The sequence below is a fragment of the Marmota monax genome, unplaced genomic scaffold (genome assembly GCF_021218885.2).
Source record: "Marmota monax isolate L192 unplaced genomic scaffold, Marmota_monax_Labrador192_F-V1.1 WCK01_AAM20220418_F8-fsc00128, whole genome shotgun sequence".
In the NCBI taxonomy this organism is placed as follows: domain Eukaryota; kingdom Metazoa; phylum Chordata; class Mammalia; order Rodentia; family Sciuridae; genus Marmota; species Marmota monax.
This window is the reverse complement of record NW_026693452.1, coordinates 1,234,012-1,248,266: the sequence shown is the minus strand read 5'-3', so window position 1 is coordinate 1,248,266 and position 14,255 is coordinate 1,234,012. Positions and strand designations below refer to the sequence as shown.

Below are 14,255 nucleotides of genomic sequence, written 5' to 3'. Positions count from 1 at the left end.
GCTTGCTTTGATGCATGAGGCACTGAATTTGAACTTCAGTGCTGCAAGAATAAATAAATTTTAAATTTTAACATGATGTGTCTAATGTAGATTTTTTCTTTATCTCTTTGACACAGTTGAAACTTTTTAATCTGAAATTGTTCACCATTAATTATGTGAAATTTAACTTTATTTCTTTAAGTATGTCCTCTTGTTTTTAATTTTACTTTTTAGGACTCATCTTACATAGATGCTGGCACTTCTATCCTTCTATCCTCTAAAGCTCTTTGGTATGTTTTATTCATTATCATTTCATGCTGCCTTTTCCATCTGTTTAGCTGTAAGCTTTTAGAGGAGAAATCAGCAAACTACCACCTGCCACCTGTTTTTGTAAATAGTGTTTTATTGGTGTAGTCTATAGCTGCTCTAGTGCTAGAACAGCAGAGTGTAGATTTGCTACAGAGACTACATGGCACATGACCTTTAAAATGTTTACTACTGAACCCTTTTCAAAAAATGTTTGATAACCCCTATGCTAGGGAACAGGAAAAATCTCGTGCTTCTTTCTGTCTGGAAGGCCTATTGCTAATCTTGCCAAGGCTCACTGAATGAGTGAATAAATAAACAAGCTTTGAAAGACAGTATTTCAAAAGGCAGAGAACTGAGATGCTATTTCAAAAAGTAGTAGAGGGCTGGGGATGTGGCTCAAGCGGTAGTGGGCTCGCTTGGCATGCGCGGGGCGCTGGGTTCGATCCTCAGCACCACATAAAAATAAAATAAAGATGTTGTGTCCACGGAAAACTAAAAAATAAATATTAAAAAATTCTCTCTCTCTCTCTCAAAAAAAAGTAGAAGAATAGCATTCTACTTTAAAGGAACAGAATTAAGCAAAGATAGAGAATGAAAACCAAGGATAGCTTTCCAGTAGAACAAAATGTCTATCAAAAGTGAAGCCAATGTACTGTGGCTGTGGCTCAGTAATAGAGTGCTCGCCTAGCATGAGTGAAGCACTGGGTTTGATCCTCAGCACCACATAAAAATAAAATCAAGGTATTATGTTCACCTACAACTAAATATATATATATATATAGTGTGTGTGTGTGTGAAGCCAAAAAGATAAATTTAACAAATAGTCTGCAAAGTTTTCTCTTTACAATAAGGAGTTGATACTGAATTCTCTTTGCAAGTGCTAGATGTGTCATATGACCAGACAAGTGCTTAAGGAGGATTTGTCTGGTGGTGCTGTGAAGGACAGATTAAACACAGGAGATAGGAGACACTGGGGTTGAGCAAGGGTGTGTAGCAACGAGTTAAAAACTCCTATGCATTATGAAACTCGTACTTGTAAGAAAAAGGGATGTCAGATCACCAGGAACCAGGTTTTCTGCAGAACATTCATGAAAAATTGACAGTTATTTTAATTATAATAATTGTGCACCCAGTTCTTCTTACAGTGGGTCACATTTGCATTTCTGACTTCCAGGAGGAATCATATGAGTAGGAATTTCTCTATCTGCCCACAATCTATGCCTGGCATTCTATACATTTTCTTACAATGGCCTTGGGGACTGATTGAAGCCTCACTGTCTCCAATCCATTTTCTCAGGGGAGCCACTGAGAAAATAATCTTTCGTAAATGCAACATGGTCAACTCAATTTCCTACCCACTACATTTAGGATAAAAGGAAAATCCCATATGTTGGCATGTAGGACTCTTCACTGTCAGTTTCTAGTTGACCTTTGTTTTCTTTCCCCTCCCTTCTCCCTCCCTCCCTCTCTCTCTCTCTCTCTCTCTCTCTCTCTCTCCCCCCCCCCCCCCGCAAAGGGCACTGGGGACTGAACCTGGGCATCAAACATGCTAAAAGCAGCATACCACTAAATTATACTCCCAGGCCCTCTCTTATTTCTATTACAATCATATTTCTATAGCATCATAATCTTTGCCTTGAGGTCTGTTCTGTCTTAGTTTGCTTATTTTGGGGGCAGGGAACTCTACTCCCCTTCATCTGGTTTAAACTAATCCTTCCTCCTTCCCGTTCAGTGTCAGTATCCCTGTCCTCATCTACACCACCTTCCCCCAAGTCTAGGTGGGTTGTTTTCTTGTCACAAATATATGTTCAACTCTCAATTTAACTATGGTTTATTTACATTTTGGGGGAACAAAGTAATGCCCTTTGAGATATATATGCAGTCCTTTTACAGTAATATAATTTAAACTGCTAGTTTAAAGGGCTCAGATCTTGCCAGGCAAAGTGGTAAACACTTGTAATCCTGACGACATGGGAGCATGAGGCAGGAAGATCATAAGTCCCAGGTCAGTCTCAGCAACTTAGAGGAGCCCTGTTACAAAATTTAAAATTTAAAAAAAATAATAATAAAAATTAAAGGGCTGGGGGTGTACCTCACTGGTTCAATCCTTGTCCTGCAAATAAACAAATAAATAATGCTTGGATCTTGCTGGCTACAGAGTTTGGAGTCCTTCAGGTTGGCCAAGAAAACAATTACCCACGTTGTGATGCCAGGCACATTCCTCGCCAGTCTCTCTCACCCCCACGCCATTTAAAAAGAATTTGTCTTTGATAACAAAAGAGAGGGAAGAAGTAAGGACACTGCCTGTAACCCCTTGGCTGCACATCTTCCCAATCTGTGCACCTCTTACACTTGATACGTCAGCAGGTGTTTTCTGCCATTCTGATACCTGCAAAGTGTGGTTGGTATACAGCCAAGTGGAAAGTGGAAACAGCAACCAACCACGGTGCAGGATGCCCCTCCCATTAGTGTTCCAGTTCACTTTTTCTAATCCTGTGACCAAAATAACTGGTGGTTGTATCCATTTTCTAGAACTCTCATGAACAAGCAGGTCATAAACTGTATATACTCAACTCTTAGAGCTATCTTAAAATAACCTCCTGGAAAAACCTTCTTAAAAGCTGTGACTTCATGTGACCCCCGTTTTCTAGATGACAGGCTGCCTATAGCACTCAGACAGCTATCCCCAGGTCCTCTACATCCCAGGACAGTGATGCAGAATGGGCAGGTCTATCCAAAAGTGAGACATAAAACAGTCTTTACTAGGCTCAGACCAGAAGTCCTTGGGTCTTGAGGGCCTCTGTGAATTGGTTAATTGTCCTCTTCACATTCTTTCCTGCCTGTCTGCACAGCTTCATAAGCTGTTTTTTCTTCTGACAACAGAACTTGGCCTTCTCCTTTCTCTCCTCCAGGTTGGCCGTATTACTGCCTGGTACTTCCAGTGATCTTGTGAGCCAGGGGTCCCAGGTAGGCAGACTTTCTGACAGGATTTAGACACACCACTTTGAGAGAACCAGGAATCACCATCTACTTTTCCTTATCATAGGGCAATGGGATCCCATCAAACACTCTCGAGAGCAGCCTGACCTTGCCCTATCATCCAAAAGTGAGGTGGCGGGCATTCGTCCACTTGTGGAGGAAGGCCCGGTTCCTTAACTTGTTTCCTGTAGAAATTGCCATAAATGTTGAAGCCCTCGTAGCCCAAGACCACTACCTTCAGGTCCAGCAGTACCTGCTTGGTCACAATGACCTTCAGGTGGCCCAGGAGATGGCCTTGGCTGTTCAGTACTAGCATCTGCTCCTCTACCATTTTTGGCAGCCACCTGGACCCATCAGTCTCTAAATGTTAAGTTCTCATCCCCTTGGACTATTCAGATGTTCTGGGGATACAGTCTATGAGCTCCTCTAAGTCCCAGGGGTTTTTCTTGTTTATTTTAGAATCTTCAGTAAAATCATAGTTTAAAATTGTTAGGAAACATCCCAGGAGTCGCACATGAAGCAGCTAAAAAGAACCATCACTGAATTAAAAGGAAAGATTTTATTTCCAGTACTGAAAAATAAATAAATATAAATACAAATATATATATATATATATATATATAAAATAAAACAAACAAAAAACAGAGACATGCTTCACCGTAGCAGAAATATAATCAGAAATAAATGTATGTAACAGGTTAAGAAAGTGCTAGAATTTCACTGACTATGCTAAAAATGTAATTGAAGAATTCCTATGGTGAAGATGAAGAGTAGATAATAAAGCTAAGTATCTGCAGCTCTGTTGCGTATTTGCTTTTCTTTCATAAGTTTGTCATAAATTTCAAAATTTAGATACAGGGTAACTATCTTTAAAATTAGCCTGCTTATTAACCATTTATATAATATGACCTGGAGAAAAGTAATGTTTTAAAAAAACTCCTTGGAGCCAGGTGCAGGGGTTCATGTCTGTAATCCCAACTACTTGGGAGACTGAGGCGGGAATGAGGCAAGTTCCGGGACAAACTCAGTAGCTTAGCGAGACCCTCCACAACTTAACTGAGACCCTGTCTTAAATTTTAAAAATAAAAAAGGACTGGTAGCTCAGTGGTAAAGAACTCCTGCATTCAATCTCCAGTACACAACAAATAAAAACTCCTTGGAATGGCTCTTCTGCCTTTTTTTTTTTTAATGCTGGAGGCTGGTGGAGATCAAACCCAGGACCTCAAATGCATGTTAAGCACATCTCCAGCCCCACTTTTTCTGTATTTATTTTGAGAAAATTGATTTTGATTTGTTTTTAAATAACCTGTCACCATTCAGGAAGCAAATCAATAAAAGTGCATTGGAATTGCTCATTTATTTGCTTGTTTCTTCCACCATACTGGAATCTGATGTAAACCATTCTGTCTTTGTCACTGGCGTGCCACACTACTTGGCACGTTGCCTGAAAAATATTCATATAAAGTTAGTAGCAGTTGTGATGCATGCAGCCCTTGTTACTTGGGAGGCTGAAGCTAGTGGATCCCATGAATCCAGGAATTTGAGACCTGTCTGGGTAACATAGTGAGAAACAGTCTCAAAAAAAAAAAAGTGTATTCATATAAATGGAAGGAACTATGATCTGAACCAGAGCTGCATCCCCAACAAGACTTGCAACTCTAAAGGAAGAAAGAAAAAAATGTAGCAAACTTTCAATTCAATATCAATATTATTTCCTTTCTTCCTTTTTCTCAAACTTCCTTTCTTCCTTTTTTTTTTTTTAAGAGATGGGGGTCTCAGTGTGTTGCCTAGTAGTCCCAAACTCCTGCGCTCAACTTTTTGCCTCAGCTGGGACCACAAGCACATGGCACTGTGTCCAGCTCATTTTCTACATACAGTACGTTTGGAAAAGCACTATAGACTATACTGTGGAAGATGCAGAAAGAAGAGAAAAAAGGACAACATTTTAGGTAGAAGTGGTGAAAACCCTGAGATTATGAAACATTACTATGCTTCTACATCTTTTACAATGAAATGTGTTAGTTACATAGTAAAAAGGTTAAGATATTTGTTATTGATGTAAATAAATATCAACTTGTTAGAAAACTGTGAAACTTTGCAAACACCTATCTGCTAGAGGTGACTCCTGTCCCACCATGCTCAGAGATGATCTCCAATGTTTTCATCGAAAGACACCATCAAATTTCATCAAGGACACCTTAATTAGTATAGCTGTTAAGGTAAATTAAGCCAGTCTCACAATGGGGGCATAGGGAGTAGAGAGAAAACAATTCATGGGAAATTAAGTGAAGTAGCCAAGGGTCTCATTTGGAAATGCAAAATTTATTGATTATGATTTCAAGTATGTGGACTCATGGGGGGGGCAAAGCAATATTTACCCTCCCCCCTCCAAAGAAAATAGGAAAGAACACAGAGGTCCTGGAGGTTTATTTTTCAGATATGTATTAACTTACATTATATATTTTATTACATTTAAGTAAGGTAACTTTCTTCATCCAAATGATTTCACTCATTTAAACCATTAAGCTATGGGGGTGGGGGCAAGTAGGTCTTTTGATGTAATCTTTCCTCATCTCTTTCAGGGAGGAAGATGAGATGAAGCAATGAAGACTGCTTGTTGCTTTCCTTGGTTATGTTCATAGTAGGAATTGGCAGCACCCTACGTAGACTTGAAGTTTTCCTTTCTTCCTCTGGGTCAATTTGCCAAATCCCCTTATACCCATTAGAATTTCCTGGGGTTGGGGTAGTGGAAAACAAAAACCTGGAAGATAGATTCAGTTTCCCACACCACTTTCTAACTTGTGACATTGAGCACAGTTCTTATTTTTCAGCACTTCGGTTTCATTATTTGGGAAATGGGAACAATATATCTGTTTTATAAGGTTGTTGTGAAGATGAAACGGGCCTGTGTGTGAAAAGCCTTCTTTAAGCTGTAAAACGCTCCCCAGATGTTAGTTATTATCTTCTTTAAAGGGCACAGAATCTGTTCCACTTGTATAGAAGATTGCAAAAAGCCTCCCTGACACTTTTAGTCAGAACTTGACCCTGAGCTTAATCTCGCTGTCAAGCCAAAGGGTTCTTGTGTCCCACAACAGCCTGGGGCAGGGTCACCCACGCGTTCGGTGCGGTCACTGCCGTGTTCCATCCGGAGCTGCAGTTTCCTCGCGATCCTCCCACCAGTCTCCTGGGTAGGGCCGCGACGTTCCTCGCCATTTGGGTGGCGCCAGCTAGAGGGCGTGGGCCGGGGAGGAGCAGGGTACCGCAGCTCCGGGGATAAGGGGCGGGGCGGGGCCTCCCGCGGTGGGCGTGGTCTCGGCCTCCCTGCCTTCCTGGGACTGCCGGCGCGCGTATCTGGCTTGCAAGCTAGCAGAAGATCGCGCGCGGCCCCTGCGCACTCGGCCGCCTCTTGTGCGCATCGCGGTCGGAGCTGCCTTCTCGCCTCCGCTGCTCCGGAGCCAAGCCCTGCACCCGCGGCTGCTGAACCCCGGTAGGACGAGCTCTCCTGTGCTGTCTACACCCGCGCCCCTTCCCACTGCACAGGTCAGGGAAGGTGACTAGGGCGCCTGACCTGGGACAAGAGGCAAACGGGGTCTAGAAGGTAAGTGGAGCCCGGCGTTCCCTGGGTCGGGGAACCCTTTGGCCCCCAAAGCCGCAGACATAGACTAACTCGGAAGCTGAGACGCTCGCCGCCTCACTGCCTACTTCCCAGCACGGTGACTCAAGTCACTGGCGTTCCTACTTTTCCGGTGGGAACCTTCGGGGTGAACGCGTGAAGGAAACGCAGCCCTCGCACCTCGTCTTGAAAATCCGCCAGCCGGTACCGTCCAGAAAAACGGGATGGAATTTAGGAAGAAACCCATTCTCCCTCCCCATCGTCTACAAATCAAACATTTGCCCTTGCTCCCCGCGTCTTGCGGAAAGATGTCCCGTTGTTGGAACACGGTCCCTTAGTTGCGTAATAGACGAGTCCCAGAAGTTTCTCTAGGAGTAAAAGCGAGGCTCTTCTCTTTTCCACTTCGAAATCCCTCCACCATACATCTGGTAGGAGGAGATTAGTGGTACCGATTCCATCAAATTGTGACTAAGGGCGAGGCATGCATGGGTCTGTGGGCTGCACCCTCTAGAAAGCGAGGGGGAAAGTTGGAGGCACCTTCTGAGACTTACTTCTGGGCAGAAGGAGACTGCGTCTTAAAAATATGGGACTGGTTAATTTCTCTTGATGATTTTTTTCCCTCTAGTGTCTAGTCCTCTGTGACTGTTGCACTGCTAGCCCTCCGACTGCTCCAGCGCCGAAATCCGCGAAGGGAGGGGGGAGGGGATTAAGTGCTGTGTGAATCATACCTTACCTTAATGGTAGTTACATTAATGCTGTGAGGGACCTTCGAGCGTCTCAATGCCCGCCCCCCACTAACCCCTAAATTCCCTTGCAAATAATTTTAGAAATCATCTTGGCTTTGTAGGTTGAAAATGTATCTAAATCTTCAGTCTCTTGGGGGGAAAGTCCTTACTGCCGGTGATTGGATTCGCCTTGTTTTGTTATGTTTTAATCTTGTTGGTGCAGGGTGGTGGCTGCGGGGGTGGGGTAGTATTGACTTACCGCCGTGGAACCAGACAGATTTAAAACCTTCAGTGAGAAACCGTAAATTTAAGTTGAAGACCCAGTGTCTCTGGGACAGTCGCGAAGTGAGAAAAGCTCAGTAATGGAGGCACAGAACATCCAGCAGAGGAGTCAGAGAGGTAAGGGGATTTTGCTTGTACAAGATTATTTCAGAGCAAGGTCATGCAGAATGCATAGAACGTAGCAGAATACCTCTGTTCGACCTACAAGGTGTCAGACTCCCCAGAATAGAGGCACAAAAAAAAAAAAAAAAAAAAGGAAAACGATCTTTGGACTCAAGAGTCAAGTTCTCTGAGGCTTAAGAATACCTAGGCATGGCCCTGTTTCAATATTTACTTCCTCTGTCTAATGTATTTCCTTACCTTGCCTTTCATCTTTAGTGGAAAAGATTCCTTGAGTGGATATTCTGGAAATAGATTCATAGGAGTATTGAAAATTCTGGACTGTTCGCCTGCTTTATTTTAAAGGTGTTGTCCCTTGCCAGTGTTTGAAAGTGTTGTATTTGAAGATAAGTATACAGAAAGGGAATGGATAAATATACAGAAATGGAAAGGAACTAAAGGATAATGTTCCCAGGAGACAAGCAGAGAATTCAAGAGAATAGATAAGTAGTAATTAAAACAAGGAAAAACCTCATTTGTAATTAGCTATTTTTAAGGAATGAAAAGAACTAAGGAAAGATATTGGGATAGACTTGATCACTTTGAGACAAAAGGGATTGAAGAGTGGACTTTGGGGGAGAAAACAAGTTTAGATATTTAGGGACTTTTCTTTTTTCAAATATAATTTACAGGGACAATGAGGCTGGTCATGTGGGACTTGCAGATATGTTGCTTTGAATTCTTTGTCTATTAAGCTAGGAAGCATACTATTACATGTTAGAGTTAATACGTCTTATCCATTCACCATAGCAATTGAATTTCCATCTTTGGCATCTGTCATTTGCTTAACTCTTCCACTTAACAAATACACAATTTTGACAAATCACAATGTGTTCAGTTAGAATACAAAAGTCACCCAAAGATTGAGGAAAATGACAAAATCAAGTTCGGATTATTTTAAACATCGATTTCTTCTGCAGTATGCAGAACATGCATGCCTTTTTTGCCACCAGAAGTCACTGTTCCACTATGCGGGTAATCAGACCATATCAAAACTGGCTGTCTTTCCCATTTCCTATTTGGTTTAACTGAATTTTGAAAATTGTTGGTTGAGCCAACAGTTACTTTTTCAATTGGCTAAGATACTTGTTTAATTGGGTTTTTAATTAAACTCGGATAAGAGACTATTCAATTAAGATGTATACATGAATTGTATCTTTATCAGACACATCTACAGATTTTAGCCTTGTGGTTGTTCAAAGTTACTTTTTTATCTTGGGAGTTCAAAATAATGAGTGAAAAAAGTAAGCTTAGAAAAACAAACTTTCTTAGCATGTATAGGGTCCTGGGTCCAATTCTCAGTACTATGAAAAAAGAAAAAGAAAAACTTGTTTTCAATATTTTTTGAAAAACAAGTAGAAGAAATTTTGTGCTCAGTTTTGTAATTTATGCTTTCATTGAACAATTTTGCACAATCCTTTATAAAGTTAGTTGAATTATACCTTGAGATTGCCTTTTATGCTTTCACTTTTAAAAGCTAAAGTTAATTTACAAATATTTGGATAGGCATAAGACGTACACTGGGATGATATACCCTAAAGATGTCTCTTAAGGTATGGCAACATGACTGGATTTTGTCTCTACTATTAAAGTCCCACATTAAAAGCTGTCTTGGGACTGAACTCATTTATTATCTTAGATATATCCATTGAAGCTAAAAGCCCAAAGTTCCCCTATTACAAGGCTCTGTACTGTTAACTAATTTTTCAGGAGATTGAGAAAGTATGTTGGAGAGAGCACAAATTAAGGAAGTGCATTTACCATAAGTACACAAAAGTTTTTAAAATAAATTATATTTTCCTCATTAAAATATAAATTCAACCGTAGTTTCTCATCCCAAATGATATTTAATTGGTAATAGCTTTCTAATAGCCTCTCTTTTATACACAATAGGAACTTATTTAATATTGAATACTTGAATCTCAGAATTTATTAAAATAGATTACATTAAACAATAGGTTTCACAAACTCTCTAATCCACTTATGAAAATTCTATCACAGTGTGGAAGTAAATGTGAAATATATCATTCTTTGTAGATACACATCTTTTGTTAGTGTATTAACTATTTATATGTGCACAACAGATTGATATAGATACCATGAGGCACTAAGGCCATCCGGGTTGCTAATAGGAGTTTCTGTCTTCTGCCTTAGGACAGAACTCCTTCAGTAGTATTCTCCAGGGGAAGAAAATCAGCTGATTTTCTTAAATTATCTGGCCCATTTTAAACATGACTAAGGATTTCTTGTTGGAGTGACTTTTTCCTATTAAAAGACTGAGATTATTATAACAAGTGGAGCCTGAAAGAAACAATTATATCATTAATAAAATATCTCATTTATTCCTGATACCTCACGAGTACTGAACATTTTCTATGTGCCAGAAAGTACCTTAAGCATTGGAGAAATTTTGATAGTACTATTATCAAGAAAGAGTAAGGACCCGTGCAGGTAGAGCATACATTTCAAAGCACTTCAATGTTTACCGAAAGCTTTCCTGTGACATACTATTTAAGCCTAATTGTAACTCTGAAGTTAAAGCTCATTTTCCATTTTAAAATCAGGAAATTGAGTTGAAGTTAAGTTACTTGACTCTGTGACTCAAAGCCTGGTGCCCTTTCTACTATGGTACACTGTGTTGGCTATGTTGATATGTGGTTTCCTGTTTTTCAAGAATTACAGCTTGACTTTAAAATATAAATAGTTTCTCCTTGGCTAAGTAATTCTTTCTGATCATTATGAGAATGAAAAAAAAGTATTTTTTGTTTTGCATTCTGGATATATATTTGTGCTTCCAAAGGAAAATATTATGCAGATCTATTTAACAGACACATGATTTATTTTTCCCCACTGGAGATTCTTACCTTCCTAAAACTTAAACACAGGGCCTTACAAATGGGGTCCCTTAGTGCAAGAAATCCATTCAACTTATAAAAGCTCAATTTATAGACTTTCAAGAGCACATCCCTGTGTAAATCAGGATATTCTCATACTATTTCCTTTGATCTTGTATATACAGTATACGTGTGCAGTATCGACACTCACACTTAAAGTGTACATCAGAATCTCCTGGAAGTTTTCTTAAAGCACAGCTGTGCCCTGCCACCACCAGAGTTTCTGATTCAGTATGTCTGGGGTAGTACCCAGGGATTTGCATTTGTATCATATTCTCAGGTGCTATCCCTGCTGCTATTTCTAAAACTACACTCTGAGCATCACTACAATATACAGAATACACTATAGTATAGAGAGTTTTAAAAAGTTTAAAAACATGATTTTCTGAATGCACAGCTTGAATTTTAATTTTTGACATGCTACTGCTACTTGTTAGCTGTCAGACTTCAGGCAAATTACTTTTCATAGAGAACTGTGAAGTCCAAAGTTTCACCCTACTTGCAAGCAAACAAGTTAACGTGCCACAGTTTTGAGGACTTCTAGGTTAGAAAAGAGTGACTTTGTCACTCAGAATAGCTATAGCCAGAGTATCAACAAGTTTTTACACTGGTTTTCTCAGGAGAGGGAATATTGCATTATAGAAGAGGAACCCCTAGATTAGGGAATCCCATCTTTTGTAATTGAAAGTAAGCATGTCTCTCTATTCCTGCCCTTTGCTCTATTTTCCAAGGCTGGACAAGCATCCTTTTAAAGATGAGTTTGTTCCAAGAAATTTCTTTAATGTCTTCAAATTTTAAAATGCACTGTATATTTCACCAGCCCATAAGAAATGAGGCAAAGAAAATTTCTACCAATATTCATGTGTTGTTCTTTGTTTTTTCAGCTACTTTATGGTTACCCAGAACCACGTGACTAATCTTGTCAAGTGGGAACAACATGTCACTTCACTCCTGAAGCATTTAACTAGTTCTCCTGCCTCACTGACACTGGGGGTTGAGTGGGCCTTGTACATTCTAGGCAAGTGGTATAACACTGAACTACATCCCCAGCCCTTTAAATGACTGTAGTAAGATCTTTTAACATGTTGAGTTCTCAGTATGGAGCAAATCTTCCTTCCCTCCTCCCTACCCAAACACATCAATATGAAATAGACCTAGGAACATGGAATAAACCTTTGTTCTCTCAAGATACAGAGATTTTCCCTTATAGCATATCCTACACTATTTTCACCACATCCAGTGTCCATAGGGCCTGTCTACCATAGGAAAGCTAATGGTTATTCATTCAAAAAAATATAAGCTCTGAGGATATATGTGTAAAAGCTGGATATGGAATCTATGTGAAGGGGTGCACACCTGCAATCCAGCTACTCAGGAGATTGAGCCAGATGATTGAAAGTTTGAGGCTAGTCTGGATAATTTAGTGAGAACTTGTCTAAAAATATAGAAGAAAGGAAGGAAAAAGGGGGAAAAAAGGAGCTGAGGATATAACTCAGTAGGTCAACACTGTTGTTGTTCTACCCAATACCCATTCTTGTTTTCTTTTATTGTTAAGATAACCTTAATTTTGCATGGTACCATATTTGTTCAGCCTTAGATGATTGATTCTTTTTGTTCTCAGCCAATAATGATTTGTATCCTAATTTCCTGCTTCCTTGGAAGCTAAAAAAATGTCCAATATAACCTAATTCTGGTGGGTTTTTTCCCCCCAAGGTTTTTTCAAGACAGGGTCTTGCATTGTTGCCCAAGTTGGTCTTGAACTCATGAGCTCATATAGTCCTTCTGCCTCAGCCTCAGATTAGTTGGGACTACACATGTTGTTTTAGTCTTTTTTTTTTTTTTTTTTCCTGCTGGGACCAAAATACTGACAAGAACAATTAGAGGAGGAAAAGTTTATTTGAGGGATCACAGTTTCAGAGGTCTTAGTTCATGAATGGCTGGCTCTATTGCTCAGAGCCCAAGATAAAGCCCATCATGGTAGAGGAAAGCAGGTCAAGACATGACCACCAAAAAGCAGAGAGTGAATGTTCCACACTTCAGGGACAAAATATATACCCCACAGGTATGTCCCCAATGACCCCCCTCCTCCAGCCATATCCTACTTGCAGTTATCACCAAGTTAATCCCTCTTGGGGATTAATGCACTGATTAGGTTAAACCTCTTGTAACCCAGTCATTTCATCTGTAAATTTTCTTCTACTGTCTAACATGTGAGTTTTGGGGGAGTCCCTCATACCTAAACCATAACAGATATGCATCACCATGCCCATTTGGGTAGCCAAGGGTTTGGGGAAGAACTTTCCTTTCCTGACAGAAGGATGACGCAGCCATATCTTTCTTCTCTTCTTTTTTTGCCTTGTACATGAATGAAATTTCTATTTGGCGGCAGTCTTTTATACCTTAGATGACAGGCCTGAAGACAACATGGCAGAGCAGAAAGAGCTAGAGTATCCAGTGCTATCATTGATTGGCTAAAAGCATACCAGGAGCCACCTTCTTCTAAATTTGCTATAGGAGAAACATAAACTTTTATTAAATAGTTGCTATTTGCAGCCAAACCTATTCCTAACCCACATAATGGGGATAATGGAATGGAGAGTTGGTTGGTGGGAAAGTACGGTTGAGGGGACATTACAGTGTTACATTAGGTTTGAGAATCGAGAAAGGCTTCTCTGAGAATGTGTCTTTGAACTGAGAACCAAATGGTGAGAGAGGAAGTCAACAAAATATGGGATGTGTACTTGAGTGTGGGCAGCACCAGAATCCCATGGAATAGGCTTTGAAGTTATTTTAGTCAGCTTTTTCACTGCTGTGACCAAAAGACCTGACAAGAACAATTAGAGGAGGAAAAGTTTATTTTGGGGCTCATAGCTTCAGAGATCTCAGTCTATAGATGGCCAATGCCATTTCCTTGTCCTGAGGTGAGGCAGAAAATCATGGTGGAAGGGTGTGGGAGAGGAAAACAGCTGAGGACATGGCACTAGGAAGCGCAAAGAGAGTGCTCCCTCGCCACAAAATGTAAATCCCCAAGGCACAACCCCAGTGACACACCTTCTCCAGCCATACCCTACCTGCCTACAGTTATCACCTAGTTAATCTGTTGAAGTGGGTGAATTCACTGATTAGGTTAAGGCTCTCATAGCCCAATTGTTTCACCTCTAAATTTTCTTGCATTGTTTCACACATGAGCTTTTTTGGGGACATTTCCATATATGAACCATAACAGAAATGGAAAAGTGATAGTTGGGGGAAATTGTGTTCCATTATGGATTTCAAAGTTTGTGAGGTCTAGGTAGTATAGGAGAGCTGGAGGAT

At 40.3% G+C, this 14,255-nt stretch overlaps 1 protein-coding gene and 1 pseudogene across 3 annotated transcripts in view; one reads left to right on the top strand and one right to left on the bottom strand.

Moving 5' to 3' along the window:
• Positions 1–3,056: 3,056 nt before the first annotated feature.
• Positions 3,057–3,598, bottom strand: LOC124101557 (large ribosomal subunit protein uL13-like; annotated as a pseudogene).
• Positions 3,599–6,613: 3,015 nt separating this feature from the next.
• Aff1 (ALF transcription elongation factor 1) overlaps positions 6,614–14,255 on the top strand; it is a 187,595-nt gene continuing 179,953 nt past the window's right edge. For 2 of the 3 annotated variants that reach the window (XM_046457604.2, XM_046457603.2), the window contains exon 1: positions 6,614–6,865. The gene's annotated coding sequence lies outside the window, so the exon portion shown is untranslated. Of the gene's footprint in view, positions 6,866–7,847; positions 8,005–14,255 lie in introns of those variants that run through there. The other variant, XM_058583403.1, reaches the window with a different exon arrangement.